The sequence below is a fragment of the Rhinopithecus roxellana genome, chromosome 19 (genome assembly GCF_007565055.1).
Source record: "Rhinopithecus roxellana isolate Shanxi Qingling chromosome 19, ASM756505v1, whole genome shotgun sequence".
NCBI lineage: Eukaryota > Metazoa > Chordata > Mammalia > Primates > Cercopithecidae > Rhinopithecus > Rhinopithecus roxellana.
Window position 1 is genome coordinate 14,608,091 of NC_044567.1, and position 18,722 is coordinate 14,626,812.

General features: G+C 49.7%; 1 protein-coding gene across 1 annotated transcript in view; it reads left to right on the forward strand.

Annotated features, from left to right (window-relative positions):
• Positions 1-3,618: 3,618 nt before the first annotated feature.
• The window catches only part of RAB5C (RAB5C, member RAS oncogene family), a 30,541-nt gene continuing 15,437 nt past the window's right edge, over positions 3,619-18,722 (forward strand). The window contains exon 1 of the mRNA XM_010386293.1: positions 3,619-3,770. The gene's annotated coding sequence lies outside the window, so the exon portion shown is untranslated. The remainder of the gene's footprint in view (positions 3,771-18,722) is intronic.

Consider the following 18,722-nt stretch of genomic DNA (forward strand, 5'->3'; position numbering starts at 1 on the left):
ACTTGAGCCCATGAGTTTGAGATCTGCCTTAGCAACATAGTGAGACCCGATCTCTATAAAGATATATATATATATATATATATATATATTTTTTTTTTTTTTTTTTCTTTCAGATGGAGTCTCGCTCTGTCGCCCAGGCTGGAGTGCGGTGGCACAATCTCAGCTTACTGCAAGCTCCGCCTCCCAGGTTCACGCCATTCTCCTGCCTCAGCCTCCCAAGTAGATGGGACTATAGGCGCCCGCCACCACACCCGGCTAATTTTTTGTATTTTTAGTAGAAACAGGGTTTCACCGTGTTAGCCAGGATGGTCTCGACCTCCTGACCTCATGATCCGCCCACCTCAGCCTCCCAAAGTGCTGGGATTACAAGCGTGAGCCACCATGCCCAGCCTAAAAAATTTTTTTTAAATTAGCCAGGTGTGGTCTCAGCGTGGTGGCTCATGCCTGTAATCCCAGCACTTTTGGGAGGCCGAGGCGGGCAGATCACCTGAGGTCGGGAGTTTGAGACCAGCCTGGCCAACATGCAGAAACCCCGTGTCTACTAAAAATATAAAAATTAGCTGGGCATGGTGGTGCATGTCTGTAATCCCAGCTACTCGGGAGGCTGAGACAGGAGAATCCCTTGAACCCAGGAGGCGGAGGTTGCAGTGAGCCAAGATCGTGCCATTGCACTCAAGTCTGGGCAACAAGAGTGAAACTCCGCCTCAAAAATAAATAAATAAATAAATAAAAGCCAGGTGTAGTGGTGAGTGCCTGTGGTTCCAGCTACTCCAGAAGCTGAGGTGGGAGGATGACTTGAACCCACGAATTCAAGACCAGCGTGGGGAACATAGCAAGACATCCCCCCGCCCATCTCTATAAAAATAAAAAGATTAGCCAGGTGTAGTGGTGTGCGCCTGTGGTCCCAGCTACTCTGGAGGCTGAGGTGTGAGGATCACCTGAGCCCAGGAGGTTGAAGCTGCAGTGAGCAGAGATCACACCACTGCACTCCAGCCTGGGTGATGGAGTGAGACCCTGTCTCAAACAAACAAACAAAAAAACCTCAGGACATCTGGCTACCATGGGCCAACATTCCATCTGGCAATAATTGGCAATCAGCTGGGGCTGGGTGGCCACTGTCCTCTTACATGGGATCTGCTCTGCACTCTGCTTCGCTGTCACACGTTTCTTGATCATCTCCCGACACCCGGCTAGCTTCCCTTGTTTGAAATTTTTGTCTAGTCTCTGTGGGTATTTGAGTTCCCAAAACTTGAGTGTCCATCAGAACTACCTGAGATCCTATTAAAATGCAGATTCTGCCAGGCGTGGAGGCTCAAAAAAATAAAAAAATAAAAAGCAGATTCCTGGGCCTTAACCAATTTGGAATGTCCAGGGCGGAGCCCAAGGGTTGAGTTTGCAACCCGTGCCTTACCTAACAGTGTGTTCCCAGGTCCCTGTGCCCAACAGGTGCTTTTTGGGCCCAATAATGTCTGCTTCTGCTGCTAGGCGTGGGTCTGTCAACATCTCTGTTTCTGTCTCTCTGCAGGCTGTCTCTCAAGGTGGTCTCTTCCGCTACTAGCAACTCAAAAATCCCAACAGCACTCCCTATCCTTCCCCTGACCCCAGACCGCTGCCAAGCCTGTTCTCCCCCATTACAACATGGTCTCACTCAGGGCCTGGACTGCTCCAAAGCTCACCCAGGTCTCCAGCTCTCCTCTACCACCTGACACCCTGGGCTCACTTTTGGATAGGAAATAAACTCTTTATTTTTGTAGTTGTTGGCTCTGGGTGTTTCTGGGGGTTAGTCTGAGAGCCCCAGGGCTTTGGAGGAGCCAACACAGCAATCATTCCCCACCCTCACCCCCGCTGCACCCCAGAGCCCTGTTGCTATCTTTAGGAAGGGCAGAGGCACCAGCCAATCTACTTGGCACCACATTCACACCACCAGGGGCCCCAGGGATGAGGGAAAAACTTAATTAGTCACTATGGGGCTATTATACCCCCTTCTCTCCCCTGCACACCAGTCACAGCCATATACACACACACTATGTGGGAAGGACAGAGTCCTGACTTTGGTTCACCTCCAGCCTTGGAAAGGTGGGCCCAGGGGTCTACCCATCCCTCCTATATAAGGAACTGTTCAAGAGCTGGGTATGGCAAGGGAGCTGGAGGAAGAGCTTGTCACCAGCCAGAACCTGCTAGGAATCCCACTCTGCCCCATCCCCTCTGTCCTCCCAACAAGCCGTCTCTTCCCTCTTCCTTTTCACTTCTCATGATCACTGGCGTGGAAGGGGGTATTGTGTGTTACGGATGTAAGAAAGAGACACCCTGGTGACTAGATGGAACTAGATGTGGGCACAGTTTTGTGGCAGGTTGTCCAAGGCAGGTAAATTCTCCAGCTGAGGCTCCAAGATATGCCTGGTGTTGGCCAGTGTTATAGGCATAATGGCCACAGCTGTCCCCCGTGAGCTTTGATCCCACACAGGTTTTCAGTAGTGTCCCTGGAGGGTGAGATGCAAAAGAAGAGGAGGTACTGACTGGTCTGCGTTGAGAGGTAAGGGTGGGAGGAATCAGGAGCGGGCCCCATCCATATTGAGAGGAGCAGAAGAAACAAATATTCCTGATCCATATGGGGGGGTGCAGAGTGGGGGTGGTTCTAGTCTTTATTTACGGATGGAGAGGGCCCAGGCAGAGATTGTCCAGCTCTGTATTCCGTGTCAGACAGAAGAGCTGACCCTGGCTGGGAGCAGGGGAAGGCAGAGGCAGAGATGGTCTTTGTGCCGGCCCTCCGCACACACCAAGTAGGAGGTGGTGGCAGAAGCTCTCCGTTTGATCTCACCCAGCATCCTGTAGAGAACCCTTCCTAGAGCGCTTTCATCGCCTTCCCCATCACAGACGCCCCCAGCTTCCCAAGCTGACTTGGCTGGAAAGTGCAGACAGGGGCTTCTCCAGATCAGCAAGTTCAAAGGACTGAGGCCTCGCGTGCATATTCATTCGCACCATGTTTCTTCTTTCCCAATTCTGCACACACAGTCCTCTGCCTTCTTCCAACGCTCCACCACCCGCCTTCCCTTGGGGCGTCCGGAACCCGCGGCGACGCGGGTGGCAGGCTTGGCCTTAAAAAGTTCCCGGCCATAGGCTGGGCGCGGTGGCTCAGGCCTGTAATCTCAGCACTTTGAGAGGCCGAAGAGGGCGGATCACCTGAGGTCAGGAGTTCGAGACCAGCCTGGCCAACATGGCGAAACCCCGTCTCTACTAAAAATACAAAAATTAGCCGGACGTGGTGGTGCGTGCCTGTAATCCCAGCTACTCGGGAGGCTGAGGCAGGAGAATCCCTTGAACCCGGGAGTCGGAGGTTGCAGTGAGCCGAGATCGCGCCACTGCAATCCAGCCTGGGTGACAGAGTGAGACTCCCTCTCAAAAAAAAAAAAGTTCCCGGCCGGGCTCGGCTTCGTAGTCAGCCGGCTCCAGCCTAAGCCCAAGTCCCAGGCAGCCACGGACTCCTCCCAGCGCTACGAACTACAAGTCCCGCCATCCCTCGCGCGCGCCCTCCCGCCACTCCCGCGTTCCTACCGGCGCCGCTGGGGAGGTCGGCCAAGAGTGCCTCCCATTGGTTTCTCTGCCCTGTCAATCACCTGGGAGTATTGAGGGGCGGGGCGGAGGTGGAGATCCGGATCCGGAGCGGCTGAAAGGCGGAAGTGGAGGCCGGAGCCTGGGACACCGCCGGCGGGGAGAGAAGCAGAGCCCGTCCGAGCCCCGGCCCCAAGTAACGCCGCCGCCCCGGAGCCGCCGTGAGTATGCCTGTCCCAGGACCTGGTGTCTCGCCTGCGTTGAAGCATCTCCAGGGCAGCCCTTCCTCCCGCCCAGCCCCAGTTTAGGGGGATACTGACCCCTCCCCCGACCCGTAGCCCCCTCTTGAGGGGTTCCCCAGGCGTCGGGCCGCAGGAGGTAGGGGTCTTCTTTCCTTAGCTTACCTACCTTTCGTGAGCCTTAAAGAAACCGCTATGACTGTCCTCTGGCCTGTCCATTCCAGTTGTGGGAGAGAGGTGCCCTAAGTTCCTCTCCCCCTGCTCCCAGAATCGGAGGATCTTTGCCAGGTGTGAAGGAACCTGTCCCTCTTCTCTTTTAGAAGTGACGGAGAGTGTTGTCTGTTGCCTTTTTCCTTCCTCCTGTCCCACAAAACCAGTTGTCCCCTCCAGCCCTAGAGGAATATCTCGATTTCCTTTGGGGGAGGGGGGTCGTCTGGGTGAGACCGTTCCACACGCACAGAAGTGTGTTGGCGCTCCCGCAACTCCTTACTTCCTCTCTTTCCTCAAGCCAGAGAACCAACCAGGACCTCAGCAGAGTTTAAAGTTTGGGTCACTTACTGGCAATGAGCTGTTTTCTTGCTTTGCCCCTTCTGTCTCCCAGCCCCTGTTCTGTAGTTATGTTGTTCTCTGAGTGTCTCTCTCTTCCTGACTCTGAAGAATTTAGCTGAGGTTTGCTCAATCCTAGCTATAGATCACAGATCAGGGTTGATGTGCCCATTCATTATCTTCTTTCCCCTCCCCCCTTGCTCCAGGCTCAGCTCTGTCCTCCCAGGGCACGTGAGTGGTTTCCAAGCCGCCTCAAAGGGACTGCTTCTCTTGGGACTGCTGTCCGTGTGTCTATAGGGAGGAGAATAAGACCCAAAATGAGGAGTCTGGAATTGAAGGGCTATCTCTTTCCCACTCCCAAACACACACACATACACCACCCTGAGCAACAGGTCCATGGCACGCCAGGGTCTGTCTCCAGTCCCTTCTGGGCTTGGACTTATTACTGAGGACTAAGTCAAGATCACAATGGCGGTTCAGGATTTTTAACTGTAGCCCAAGGAATTCCCATACATGCCACAAAGTGCAGGTTCCCTCAAGCATATTGACTATGATCCTTGTCTGTTGCTCGGGGCTTTGGTGTGTGAAATAGCTGCTGTCTCAGACCAAGCTTTGTTATGTGGCCAAAGTACAGGCCGGAGACTGTACCTTAATGAGGAGTAGCCTGGCTCTGAGGCCATGACCGATCCTTGCTATCTACAGTGAAGGAAGGGACAGAAAGCCATGCAGTTTGTGGGAACTTCTGTAGCACTTCAGCGTTCTGGGCTACCTTTACCACCCCAGTGTTCTGGGCTACCTTTACCACCCTCGCGTGCCACTTGAAAGTGCTGTCTTTTGACCTTGAGGTGTGTTTGAGTGCTTCTGGACAGCGGCTAGTGTCTGATTCCTACATTCTTTTGAGTAGACCTAGGATGTACTTATTTCACTTTTTTGTTTGTTTGTTTGTTTTCGAGATGGAGTCTTGCTCTATCCTCCAGGCTGGAGGAGTGCAGTGGCGTGATCCCGGCTCACAGCAACCTCTGCCTCCTGGGTTCAAGTGATTCTCCTGCCTCAGCCTCCCAAGTGTCTGGGATTAACAGGCATCCACCACCACGCCCTACTAATTTTTGTATTTTTAGTAGAGAAGGAGTTTCACCATGTTGGCCAGGCTGGTCTCGAACTCCTGACTTCAGGTGATCCACCCGCCTCAGCCTCCCAAAGTGCTGGGATTACAGGTGTGAGTCACTGTGTCTGGCCTACTTATTTCACTTTTTATTGTACAACAGAAGAAGCCTTCCTTATTAGGGTCAACAGCTGGATCACAAGCTCTGTATCTGTGTGGGTTCCTTTGGGGCTCATTGGAGACTTCTTCAGCCAATCTAGTTTCTCTGATCTGGTCAGCCTGGGCATCTGAGGGGCAGGGCCAGAGAGGCCTGACTGCTCACTGGCCATTGGTCTCTGACCAGACTTAACGTCTTCAGGAGTAGAACACAGTTTGTCACTCTTCATGAGTGCTGGGATGAGGCTGATCAGGCTTCTGAGGAGATCTTCTTTCCTTTATCTGGACATGGTCTCCGAGCTCTGACTCTGAAACGACTTTTTTTTTTTTTTTTAGACAGAGCTTTGTTTGTTGCCCAGGCTGGAGTGCAGTGGCGCAGTCTTGGCTCACTGCAGCCTCCATCTCCTGAGATCAAGGGATTCTCCTGCCTCAGCCTCCTAAGTAGCTGAGATTATAGGCATGTGCCACCACGCCCAGCTAATTTTTGTATTTTTAGTAGCAGCAGGGTTTCACCATGTTGGCCAGGCTGGTCTGGAACTCCTGATCTCAGATGATCCACCCACCTCAGCCTCCCAAAGTGCTAGGATTACAGGTGTGAGCCACCACACCTGACCTGAAATGACTTTTGAAGGGGAAGCTCTGCCATTTAGAGAGACGAGGAAGGCCTCAGTGCTTTGAGTCGTTATGCAGCCACTTCTGGCATCCAGAAATTATAGAGTCCAAGGAGAGGTCTCACTCTGCCTGGCAGAAAGAGCGATGGCTCCATGTGCGCCAGAAACCCTTCCTTTCTGATGCTGTTCCTCTCCTGCCCTCTTGCCTCTCACAATTAGTGGACTGTTAAACTGTAGAGGGGCCGTAACACTAATTTTTAAAAATCATTTTAAAGTTGCAAAGTTATTTCCATACGTATTCCTCATAGGTACCCTGGGAAATACTGGGGTTTGTTTCCCCACTTTGTTTTTAATTTTTATTATTACCTTTTTTTTTTTTTTGAGTAATATAAGGCAAATATGTGTCTCTGCTTTAGAGGAGATACAGAAGGAACTTAAGTAGTTTGCCTAAGATCATACATTTAGAAGCTAGGGCTTGGATTTGGGGTCAGATGTGGCCTGATCTTCTAACAGTGGGCCCTTCTTCCGCCTGGTTTGTTTGTTAAATGAATGAACATGCAGGGTGAGCGCGCCGTGGCACAAGGGCAGACTCTTAACCCTTTAGCCCTCCTCATCACTGGCGCTCCTCTGTTTTCGTTTTCTTCCCCAACCTCTACCCAACCTCCTGTCTTCTCTCTTGACCCCCTTCTCCTCTGCCTGTGAGGACCAAGACAGAAGTCCCAAGTCAGTACTCTTCAGGGCCTGAGAGTTTGCTGCCATCTACGTGTCATTAATTTTTTGGGGAACCTGAAAGTCTTAATGGCTAGAAAATGAAAGTCAAAGCGAGTGAACTCAGGGGTCCCACTGGGCAGGGTTAAGGGGGAAGCAGCAGAGCGGGCCTCTGGTTAGTCCTCTGTTTCCCCTGTGCTACTGCCTGCTGCTTACAAGTGGGAAGAATGTGGCTTGCCACCAGGAGCTCCTGTCACTAGAATTTACATGGAAACACAGCAAGATCACACATTTAAATTCAGCCCCACCAAGCAAGTACTTCTCAGACCTTCTACTTTTTTTTTTTTTTTTTTTTTTTGAGGCGGAGTCTTGCTGTGTCGCCAGGCTGGAGTGCAGTGGCACAATCTTGGCTCACTGGAAGCTCTGCCTCCCAGGTTCATGCCATTCTCCTGCCTTAGCCTCCCTAGTAGCTGGGACTACAGGTGCCCACCACCATGCTCGGCTAATTTTTTTGTATTTTTAGTAGAGACGGGGTTTCACCGTGTTAACCAGGATGGTCTCGATCTCCTGACCTCGTGATCTGCCCGCCTCAGCCTCCCAAAGTACTGGGATTATAGGTGTGAGCCACTACACCCAGCCAGACCTTCTGCTTCTAACCCTTGCCCAGTAAACAGGCCATGTGGTCGGGTGGAAGGCACTAGAACTTCAGAGGCAATTGGACCTGAGTTCTAATCCTGATTTTCCCACTTACCAGTTGTGTGACCTTAGGCTTGTTACTTGACCTCACTGAGCCTGTGTTTCTTCTGGTAAAATGGCGACGCTAAATATCTTGCAGAATTAGAAACAAAGAAAGGAGCTAGTCCAGTGCTGGCACAGACTAGATCCCCACAAAACAGCAGTTGCCTCTGATTGGTAGGTAGGGGTTTGAAGGTTCTTTTTTTTTGAGACAGTCTCATTCTGTCGCCCAGGCTCACTGCAACCTCTGCCTCCTAGGTTCAAGTGATTCTCCTGCCTCAGCCTCCTGAGTAGCTGGGATTACAGGCACCCGCCATCATGCCCAGATAATTTTTTTTTGTATTTTTTTAGAGACGGGGTTTGACCACGTCGGCTAGGCTGGTCTCAAACTCCTGACCTCAGGTGAGGTGATCTGCCTGCCTCATTGGCCTCCCAAAGTGCTGGGATTACAAGCACGAGCCACCGTGCCTGGCCAATTTTTTTTTTTTTTTTTTTTGAGATGGAGTTTCACTCTCGTCTCCCAGGCTGGAGTGCAATGGTGCAATCTTGGCTCACTGCAACCTCTACCTCCTGGGCTCCAGCGATTCTCCTTCCTCAGCCTCCTGAGTAGCTGGGATTACAGGCGTGTGCCACCATGCCAGGCTAATTTTTGTATTTTTAGTAGAGACAGGGTTTCTCCATGTTGGCCAGGCTGGTCTCGAATTCCTGACCTCAGGTAATTGTGCCTAGCCCTCAATACTGATTCTGATTCAACATGTGTACCAAATGTATGCTGTGGCAGGACACAGCGACTCATGCCTATAATCCCAGCAGTTCGGGAAGATCACTTGATCCCAGGAGTTCAAGACCAGCCTGGGGGCCAGGTGTGGTGGATCATGCCTGTAATCCTAGCACTTTGGAAGACTGAGGCAGGCAAATCACCTGAAGTCAGGAGTTCGAGACCAACCTGGCCAACATGGTGAAACCCCATTTCTACTAAAATTACCAAAATTAGGCGTGGTGGCACGTGCCTGTAATCCCAGCTACTCAGGAGGCTGAGGCAGGAACCTGGGAGGCACTTGAACCTGGGAAGCGGACGTTGCAGTGAGCTGAGACTGCACCACTGCACTCTAGCCTAGGCAACAGACCAAGACTCTACCTCAAAAAAAAAAAAAGAAAGAAAGAAAGGAAAAGGACCAGCCTGGGCAGCATAATGAGACCCCATCTCTAAAATGAAAACAAAAGGTTTGCTGGGATGCCTTGTACATTGCTTGGTGGTTTCACAAATTGTCTCATTTCGTAGACATTGAACAGAGTTGATGTGAGTTGTGTTCCCATTTTACAGAAGAGAATGCTGTGCCACTTCAGTCTTACTCAGCTGTAAGTGTTTTAATATTAAAACAGTCCTGGAACTATTACAGATTGGAATGCAAAGTTTGCATGAATTGAAGCTAACACAGGAAACTTTAATTAATTAATTAATTAATTATTTATTTTTGAGACAGGACCTCTCTCACCCAGGCTGGAATGCAGTGGTATGATCACGGCTTACTTCGGCCTTGACCTCCTGGTGCCAAGTGATCCTCCCACCTCTGCCTCCTGAGTAGCTGGGACTATAGGCATGTACCACCATGCCCGACTAGTTTTTGTATTTTTAGGAGAGACAGGGTTTTGCCATGTTGCCCAGGCTGGTCTCAGAATTCCTGGGCTCAAGTGATCCTCCTACTTTGGCCTCCCAAAGTGCTAGGATTATGTATCAGCCACCGCGCTCAGCCAAAGACAGTATTTTGGTTGTAGCCAACTGCTTTGGGTTCGACTCCCAGATTCCTGGGAGTTTCCTCTCCCCTGACTTGAGGGAAGGGTACATACGTTGGGGCTGTTTGAGAAGCACTGCTTTAGGTAAAATTTATAAACTGGGATGTGCCAAAATCCAGGTAATTGTGCTTTCAGCAGTCTTGGCAGAGGAAAATGGAATGTTTTTGGAGTCCTCTGCATTAATAGCTTGGTATTGTAAGAGATTAGTTTTGCAAGTAAATAGCTCCATCCTCTATGTATAAGAACAGTAATACAAATAAAAGCTAAACTTTAATTTTGCCATGTGCCAGGCACTCTTCTGAGCCCTAAGTATGTATTGACTCCTCTAATCCTCCGACAACCCCAGGAGGTAGGTTCCGTGTTTAATCTCCATTTTAGAGCTGGGGGCTATGTAGTAATGGCAGAGAAAGGGTGTGTTCTTACCACAATTCAATACAGCCTCTCCTTGACCCATCTCTGGGCTAAATGCCTACTGTTCACTTTGCCTAGAAGGCTCTTCTCCACCTAACGTGCCTGGAAACTGCGTCTCCCTACTTTTCTCTGGAAGCTCAGTTTGAATGCCACTTCCTTTATGAAGCCTTGCCTTGCCCCAAATGGACTGAGGGCTTGTCTCCTACATGAGCTGTCTTCTCAGCTGCTATCTCATTGTTCCTTATCTGCCTCATTCTCTGGTGGGTGAGCCCTTTAGGGGCACAGATCGGGTCCTGTTTGAATATTTAGGACCTGGCATGGCATTCAGCGTAGTAGGCCCCCTACTGAAGTTGTTAAAGGAGAGGGCAGACATTCAAACCTGTCCTTAAAGCAAACACCAAACACCTGCCCACTTCTTTTTTTTTTTTTTTTTTGAGATGGAGTCTTGCCCTCTCGCCCAGGCTGGAGTGCAGGGGTGCAATCTTGCTTACTGTAACCTCCGCCTCCCGGGTTCAAGTGATTCTCCTGGTTCAGCCTCCTTAGTAGCTGGGATTACAGGTGTGCACCACCATGCTTGTCTAGTTTTGTATTTTTAGTAGAGACGGGTTTCACCATGTTGGTCAGGCTGATCTCAAACTCTTGACCTCATGGTCTGCCCGCCTTGGCCTCCCAAAGTGCTGGGATTATAGGCATGAGCCACTGTGCCCAGCCTCGCCCACTTCTTTTTTTTTTTTTGGGCGGGGGGACAGAGTTTTGCTCTTGTTGCCCAGGCTGGAGTGCAATGGCACAGTCTCAGCTCACTGCAACCTCCGCCTCCCAAGTTAAAGAAATTCTTCTGCCTCAGCCTCCCGAGTAGCTGGAATTACAGGCATGTGACACCACGGCCGGCTAATTTTTTGTATTTTTAGTAGAAATGGGGTTGCTCCATGTTGGTCAGGCTGGTCTCAAACTCCTGACCTCAGGTGATCCACCCACTTTGGCCTCCCAAAGTGCTGGGATTACAGACGTGAGCCACCGTGCCTGTCTCTCACCAACTTCTTTTAACACACACTTTCCTTCCTTTCTTCACACACTTTGGATGTCATGAACCTAGGATTCAAACTTAACATCCATCTGATCCCAAAGCTTGAACCATATCTTTGGTCCATCTCCCAGAAAGTTGCTCATAGACAAATGGGAGAGCAAACAGGTCAGTAGAATCAATGTTACAGTAGAGATGATGGGAAGCAGGTCACAAACTCAATTTCCAGAAGTTAAGACTCTCCAAATCTCCATTTCTGGTGAAGGGTTTAATGGGACAATAAGGACGCAGCCCTGACGAGCCACAGTCCTGCTGACTGGTTTCTGCCGTGTGTGTATCTGATGGCAGGACAAAACGACTGTGCTTCTACAGTTGTGTGTGGTGAGGCAGCCCCGACCCCAGACCAGTACTTAGCAAGGATCAGTGGAAGCAAATTTCACTCAGCCTATAGATGCTGTTCTGCATGTCTGCACAAGGCTCGTTCCTGAATGAAGGTGGCTTAAGAAAGTGGTGGCAGCAGCTGTTCAGACCAGTGGTATGAGCAGCCCTCACATGTGTATTCCACAGATGGGGTCTTTAACATTCCCTGGTCCTGTACCTGCAGTACTTGGATATCCTCTGCTCACCTTGAGGCTGATCGTTGTTTTTTTTTTTGCTTTTGAGATGGAGTCTCGCTCTGTTGCCAGGCTGGAATGCGGTGGTGCCATCTTGGCTCACTGCAACCTTCGCCTCCTGGGTTCAAGTGATTCTCCTGCCTCAGCCTCCCGAGTAGCTGGGACTACAGGTATGCGCCACCATACCCAGCTCATATTTATATTTTTAGTAGAGACAGAGTTTCACCATGTTGGCCAGGATGGTCTTGATCTCTTGACCTTGTGGTCCGCCTGCCTTGGCCTCCCAAAGTGCTGGGATTACAGGCGTGAGCCACTGTGCCCGGCCGATTTTTTATTTTTTTGTAGAGATGGGATCTCCTTATGTTGCCGAGGCTTAATAAGCTTAGTCTTTCAGAATAGTTTTAGAAAAGTTATGAAGATGGTACAGGGAGTTTTCTCAATCCCCCACACCTAGTTTTCCCTGTTATTAACATCTTATGTTAGTACATATTTTACATTAAAGTCCATCCTTTATTCAGATTTCCGTAGATTTTTATCTGATGTCCTTTTCTGTTCCAGGATCTCGTGTTGCCTATATTCATTGTCTCCTTAGGCTCCTTTTGGCTGTGCCGGTTTCTCAGACTTTTCTTGTTTTTGATGACCTTGACAGTTTTGAGGAGTGCTGGGCAACCATCTAAAGAGGATCTCGGCCAGGCATGGTGACTCACGCCTATAATCCCAGCACTTTGGGAGGCTGAGGTGGGTGGATCATTTGAAGTCAGGAGTTCGAGACCAGCCTGGCCAACATGGTGAAGCCTCATCTCTATTAAAAATACAAAAATTAGCCAGGCGTGGTGGCACGCACCTGTAGTCTCAGCTACTCAGGAGGCTGAGGCACAAGAATTGCTTGAACCGGGAGGTGGAGGTTGCAGTGAGCCAAGATCGTGCCCCTGTACTCCAGCTTGGGCTGGAGACAGAACAAGACTGTCTCAAGAAAAATAATAAAAAATAAAGAGAATCTCTTCTCAACTGGGATTTGTCTAGTATTTTTCTCTTTTTGACAGAGTCTTGCTCTGTCACCCAGGCTGGAGTACAATGGTGCAGTCTCGGCTCAAGCCATTCTCCCACCTCAGCCTCCCAAGTAGCTGGGACTACAGAAATGCACCACCACGCCTGGCTAATTTTTGTAGAGACTGGGTTTCACCATGATGTCCAGGCTGGTCTCAGACTCCTGAGCTCAAGCGATCTCACCTCGACTTCCCAAAGTGGTGGGATTACATGCGTGAGCTACCGCGCCTGGCTGTGTCCAGTGTTTTTCTCATAATTAGACTGTGCCGAGTTTTGGGAAGGAGGACCAGTGAGGTAAAGTGCTATTTTCATCACATCGTGCCAAGGGTACCTACAATCCACAAGCCTTTCCATGACCAGTGTCAACTGTGATCACTTGACTGAGGTGATGTGCATGAGGCTTCTCTGTAAAGTTCTCCCCGTCCCCTTTCCATGCTGCACCTTTTGGAATAAAGTCACTGTGTAGCCCACACCTAAGGAACAGAGACTTGGGTTCATGTTCCCCTTGTTGAGGGCGGAGTAGCTACATGAGTTACTAAATTCATTTTTCTTTTTTCTTTTTTTTTGAGACGGAGTCTCACTCTATCACTCAGGCTGGAGTGCAGTGGTGCAATCTCGGCTCACTGCAAGTTCCACCTCCTGGGTTCATGCCGTTCTCCTGCCTCAGCCTCCCAAGTAGCTGGGTCTACAGTCGCACACCACCACACCCGGCTAATTTTTTTGTATTTTTGTAGTAGAGATAGGGTTTCACCATGTTAGCCAGGATGGTCTCGAGCTCCTGACCTCATGATCCACCCGTCTCGGCCTCCCAAAGTGCTGGAATTACAGGCGTGAGCCACCGTGCCCAGCTGAATTATTAAATTCTTCTATACAAGAGACTTGTCTATTTTCCCCCATTTATTTCTATTTATTTATTTATTTATTATTTGGAGATGGAGTTTTGCTCTTGTCGCCCAGGCTGGAGTGCAGTGGCGCGATCTTGGCTAACTGCAACTTCCACCTCCTGGGTTCAAGCGATTCCCCTGCCTCCACCTCCCGAGTAGCTGAGATTACAGGCACACGCCACCACACCCGGCTTATTTTTGTATTTTTAGTAGAGATGAGGTTTCATCATGTTGGCCAGGGTGGTCTCAACCGCCAGGCCTCAGGTGATCCACCTGCCTTGGTCTCCCAAAGTGCTGGGATTACAGGCGTGAGCCACCGTGCCCAGCCTATTCTCCCCCATTTATTTGTTCAATTATTTAATATTTGTATGGACTCCAGTGTATTTATTTTACACTTCGGTTTCTTTTTTTTTTTTTTTTGAGACGGAGTCTTACTACTGGCAGGCTGGAGTGCAGTGGCACAATCTCAGCTCACTGCAACCTCTGCCTCCCGGATACAAGCAATTCTGCCTCAGCCTCCTGAGTAGCTGGGACTACAGGTGCATGCCACCATGCCTGACTAATTTTTGTATTTTCAGTAGAGACGGGGTTTCACCATGTTGGCCAGGATGGTCTCTATCTCTTGACCTCATGATCCACCTGCCTCGACCTTCCAAAGTGCTGGGATTACAGAGGTGAGCCACTGCGCCCGGCCTACACTTTGGCTTATAATCCAGTGATAAGGCCTGGCGCAGTGGCTCATGCTCGTATTCCCAGCGCTTGGGGAGGCCAAGATGGGCCGATCACCTGAGACCTAGAGTTTGAGACCAGCCTAGTCAACATGGTGAAACCCAATCTCTACTAAAAATACAAAAATTAGCCAGGTATGATGGTGCATGCTTGTAATCCTAGCTACTCAGGAGGCTGAGGCAGGAGAATCGTTTGAATCAGGGAGGTGAAGGTTGCAGTGAGCGGAGACCTACCACTGCACCCCAGTCTGGGTAACAGAGTGAAACTTTGTCTCAAAAATAAATAAATAAATAATCCAATGTTAGTTTTATTGCCCAAAATGTTTCAGCTTTACCCACTGGTTGCTCTTTTAGCCTCCTTTGACCTGCCCAGTCATTGTGAGGATTTTTGTTTTTGTTTTTTGATTACTTCTTTACTTTTTGGCACTGCCAGATTTTTGGAGACAGACTCACTGTGTCCCCCAGACTGGAGTGTAGTGGCACGATCTCAGCTCACTGCAGCCTCTGCCTCCCTGATTCATGCAATTCTTGTGCCTCAACCTCCTGAGTAGCTGGGATTACAGGTGCACACTACCACGCCTGGCTACTTTTTGTAATTTTAGTAGAGACGAGGTTTCACCTTGTTGGCCAGGCTGGTCTCGAACTCCAGACCTCAAATGATCCACTTGCCTCGGCCATTACAGGCATGAGCCACCGCGCCAGGCCCCAGGCTTACTTTGTGTATTTCGTGCCAGTCGTAGATTAAGCTGGCTCTCCAAGACCACTGCCTTTTTAGCAAATGTTTTCTCTCAGGTATATTGACATAGAGTGATGTGGATGCCATGAGCTATTTCTTCTCTTGATGGTTAGTCATAGTTACTGAAGACTCTGGAGTTGGGAAACGTAGAGGTGGACCCGGGAAATCTACCCTGTGAGAATCAACTGCAGTCCTGGGAGTGAATCCCCATAGCTGGCTGTTGTCCTTCTACTCACCCATTCATACTTCTCTTACCCCTGCCTGATGCTATGACTGATCCAAAAAATGGTCAGATTGGTCTTTCCTTTGGAATTTACTATGGAGTTGGGTAGATGAGGTATGTGTATATAATCGTTCTCTATTTCAAATGCTAAGTTCTCCAGCCAAACTTTCCTGGACTCTGGGTCTTGTAAGAGATTCCACATGGTCCAGGCCAGTCAGTGTCTTTCGCTGCCCTCCCCAAATGGACTGCCCCCTTGGGAGGGTTTGTGGCTATTGGCTGGCTCAGGGTAGGCTGTCACTTTGTGCCGTGATCTTGAATCATTGAATAGCTGAAATCCTTCCGTTGTACTGTCATCTCTCTGAAAATGTGTAACTTGAGCCCTGCTGGAAACACTAACTTGGGATCTTAACAGAGTTGGTTTACAAGCCTCTTGCCTTCTATTCATAACTCCATGTGTGTCCCCTTCAGGTGGCTGTTAGAGGCATCCCAGGCATGGAGGAGGGTGTGGGTGGCCTCCCTAACCCGGAGTGCTCTCCTAGACATCAAATTGCTCTCTGAGCTGCTCAGACAGCATGGTGATTAATGACACCAGTTTCCAAACCTCTAGCGTTTGCAGCCTGGTTTTTAAAAGGAACTCTGCTTTCTTTGTCAGCTGCTCTATTCCTGTCCCCTCCCCCTCTCCACAACTGAACTGCTTCTTCCCTTTCCTGAAAGAGGCTTTGAGATGGAAGGAAGGGCATTTGGGCTTTAAGATGCTTTGTGCACTGGGTGCGGTGGCTCATGCCTGTAATCCCAGTACTTTGGGAGGCCAAGGCGGGGGGATTGCTTGAGCGCAGGAGTTTGAGATCAGCCTGGGCAACATGATGAAAACCCATCTCTACCAAAAGAAACCCAAGATGCTTTGTGTTATAGGACTTTTTTTCTTTTCTTTTTTTTTAAAGAGGTTATGGTTTGCCTGGTTGGGGCCTTCACCCCTTGCAGATTTATTGGATAGTGATGGTTTCTCCCCTCCATTTTTGTGGTTTTGGGAGCGAGTCTCCAGAGGATGCAAGATTGGGGTTGTTGACAGGACACTGAGTATCTTCTAGGAAACTGGGGAAAGATGTCCTCTTCAGCATTCTCTGCAAATGAGAGGTGCTGAAGAATGGAGTCCCGGGAAACTGGAGGTAAGAGGAAAGAGTGAATGTTGTCTGAAAGATGAAGTGAGGAATGCGCCTCCTTCACAGAGAACTGAAGGAGCAGGGGCTTCCCTGCTGCAGAACATGTACTGAATGCTTCCCCAGGCCAGGGCCTTTGCTAAGAGTCTCACATGCATCATCTTCCTGGCAGCCCTGGAGATAGGTGGTACTGGCCTCTCCATTTTACATGTGAGGAAATGGGTTCAGTGACAACACCAGGCCACCCTAAGTGGTGCTTCCAGAACTTCAACTGAAGTTTGTCTGACTCCAGCACTTGTGCTCTTAAGCCCTGTACAGTAGGGATGGAGGAAGTCCTCCCTGGGGAAGTGAGGCAGCTCCTCAGCTGCTCCGTGGCTCTGTTAGGGGACCTGAGCCGTCTGGCAGATGAATGCGGATTTAAGCCCTCAACTTCCCTAGTTCACTTGCCAAGTGTAAGCAGGCTGTACCTCTCACATGCGCAGTTCACCGTATCTGTGCTCACCTACTATGTGTTAGGCTTGCTGTTATGTGCTGTTAACACAAAGGAAACCCAGTGTCCAGCCTTTGAGAATTTTGTAATGTGGTCATTTTCTTTTTTTTTCTTTTATCTTTTTTGAGACAGAGTTTTGCTCTGTCGCCCAGGCTGGAGTGCAGTGGCGCCATCTCGACTCACTGCAAGCTCCGCCTCCCGGGTTCAGGCCATTCTCCTGCCTCAGCCTCCCGAGTAGCTGGGACTACAGGCGCCTGCCACCGCGCCCAGCTAATTTTTTGTATTTTTAGTAGAGACGGAGTTTCACCATGTTAGCCAGGATGGTCTTGATCTCCTGACCTCGTGATCTGCCTGCCTCGGCCTCCCAAAGTGCTGGGATTACAGGCGTGAGCCGCCACGCCCGGCCGGAATGTGGTCATTTTCATCTGCAACAGTGCCTTTAATTTCTCTTGCTTTCTCACTCACACCCTCAGTCCCCCAAGTTCTTCAGCCCCTTGCCACCTACACTAGTCTTACAAACATTTGAGGCCATGGAAGCAGAAGTGTGAGTCACTCATTGAATCTTATTTAGACTTATTCATTGCTTGATTTCTTCACTGAGCACCACTCTACAGTTTGTTCAGCAAAAATTAAGAAGATGCCAGACACAGTGGCTCATGCCTGTAATCACAGCACTTTGGGAGGCTGAAGCAGGTGGATCACTTGAGCCCAGGAGTCTGAGACCAGCCTAGGCAACATGGCAAAACCCCATCTCTACAAAACATAGAAAAATTAGCTGGGCATGGTGGCATGCGCCTGTAGTCCTAGCTACTCGGGAGGCTGAGGTAGGAGGATTGCTTGAGCCCAGGAAGTCAAGGTAGCAGTAAGCTATGATTACGTCACTGCACTGTAGTCTGGGCAGCAGAGCAAGACCCTGTATCAAAAATGTATGTAGAAAAAGAGCCGGGTGTGGTGACTCATGCCTGTAATCCCAGCACTTTGGGAGGCTGAGGCAAGTGGATCACCTGAGGTTAGGAGTTCGAGATCAGCCTGGCCAACATGGTGAAACCTCATCTCTACTAAAAATATAGAATTACAAGCCGGGCATGGTGGTGCACGCCTGGAATCGCAGCTACTCAGGAGGCTGAAGCACGAGAATTGCTGGAACCCGGGAAGTGGAGGTTGTAGTGAGCCCAGATCGTGCCACTGCACTCCAGCCTGGGCAACAGAGCGACACTCCATCTCAAAAAAAAAATTTATATATATATATGTGTGTGTGTATATATATGTGTGTGTATACATATGTATATATGTGTGTATATATACATATGTATATGTGTGTATGTATATATATGTATAGTCTAAAATATTGTTCTTTGGTGCCCGGGCTTCTGAGAATAGCCATCGTCCCTCAGGTCTCCCACCGAGAACTTTGACTTTTTTCTTATTGGTTGCACAGCCTCTGACCACGGTGAGTGTGGTGTCTGAACACGAGGCATTTGGCTTGCTGGTTCTCTTTTCCCCTGCTTTCCTCTCAAACATGACCTCTGCTCTCTGTTTAGGAGCTGAAGGCAAAACAAAGGGGCAGTGATTTAAACTGACTTTCTTTTATTTTCTGTTATTGGTAAGGATGGGAAGGGTTTTGGAGAGGTGTCCACTGGTGTGAGTGGCTGGATGAACAGGTGCTGCTTCTGATCCTGACTTTCAACAGAGGTTTTTGGAGTCTTTCTGGGCCTAGGGCAGCAGCGGAAGTGGCAGCTGTCCTGGCTGGTGCTTCTGACCCCTGCAGAGCCCCTTTTGAGACGGGGGGAAGACGGGCCCTGCATTGATGAGATTCCAGTGAGAAATGTCCTAGCTAAATAGTAACTGCCTGAGCAAATGAAATACAGGATAGTTGTGAGGACTGTGGATCAACAGGAATTCTACATCTATCTATCCTGACTGGCTTCCATTTGACTCATGCCCCATTCCAGGACAGCGGCAGGGTAGGCT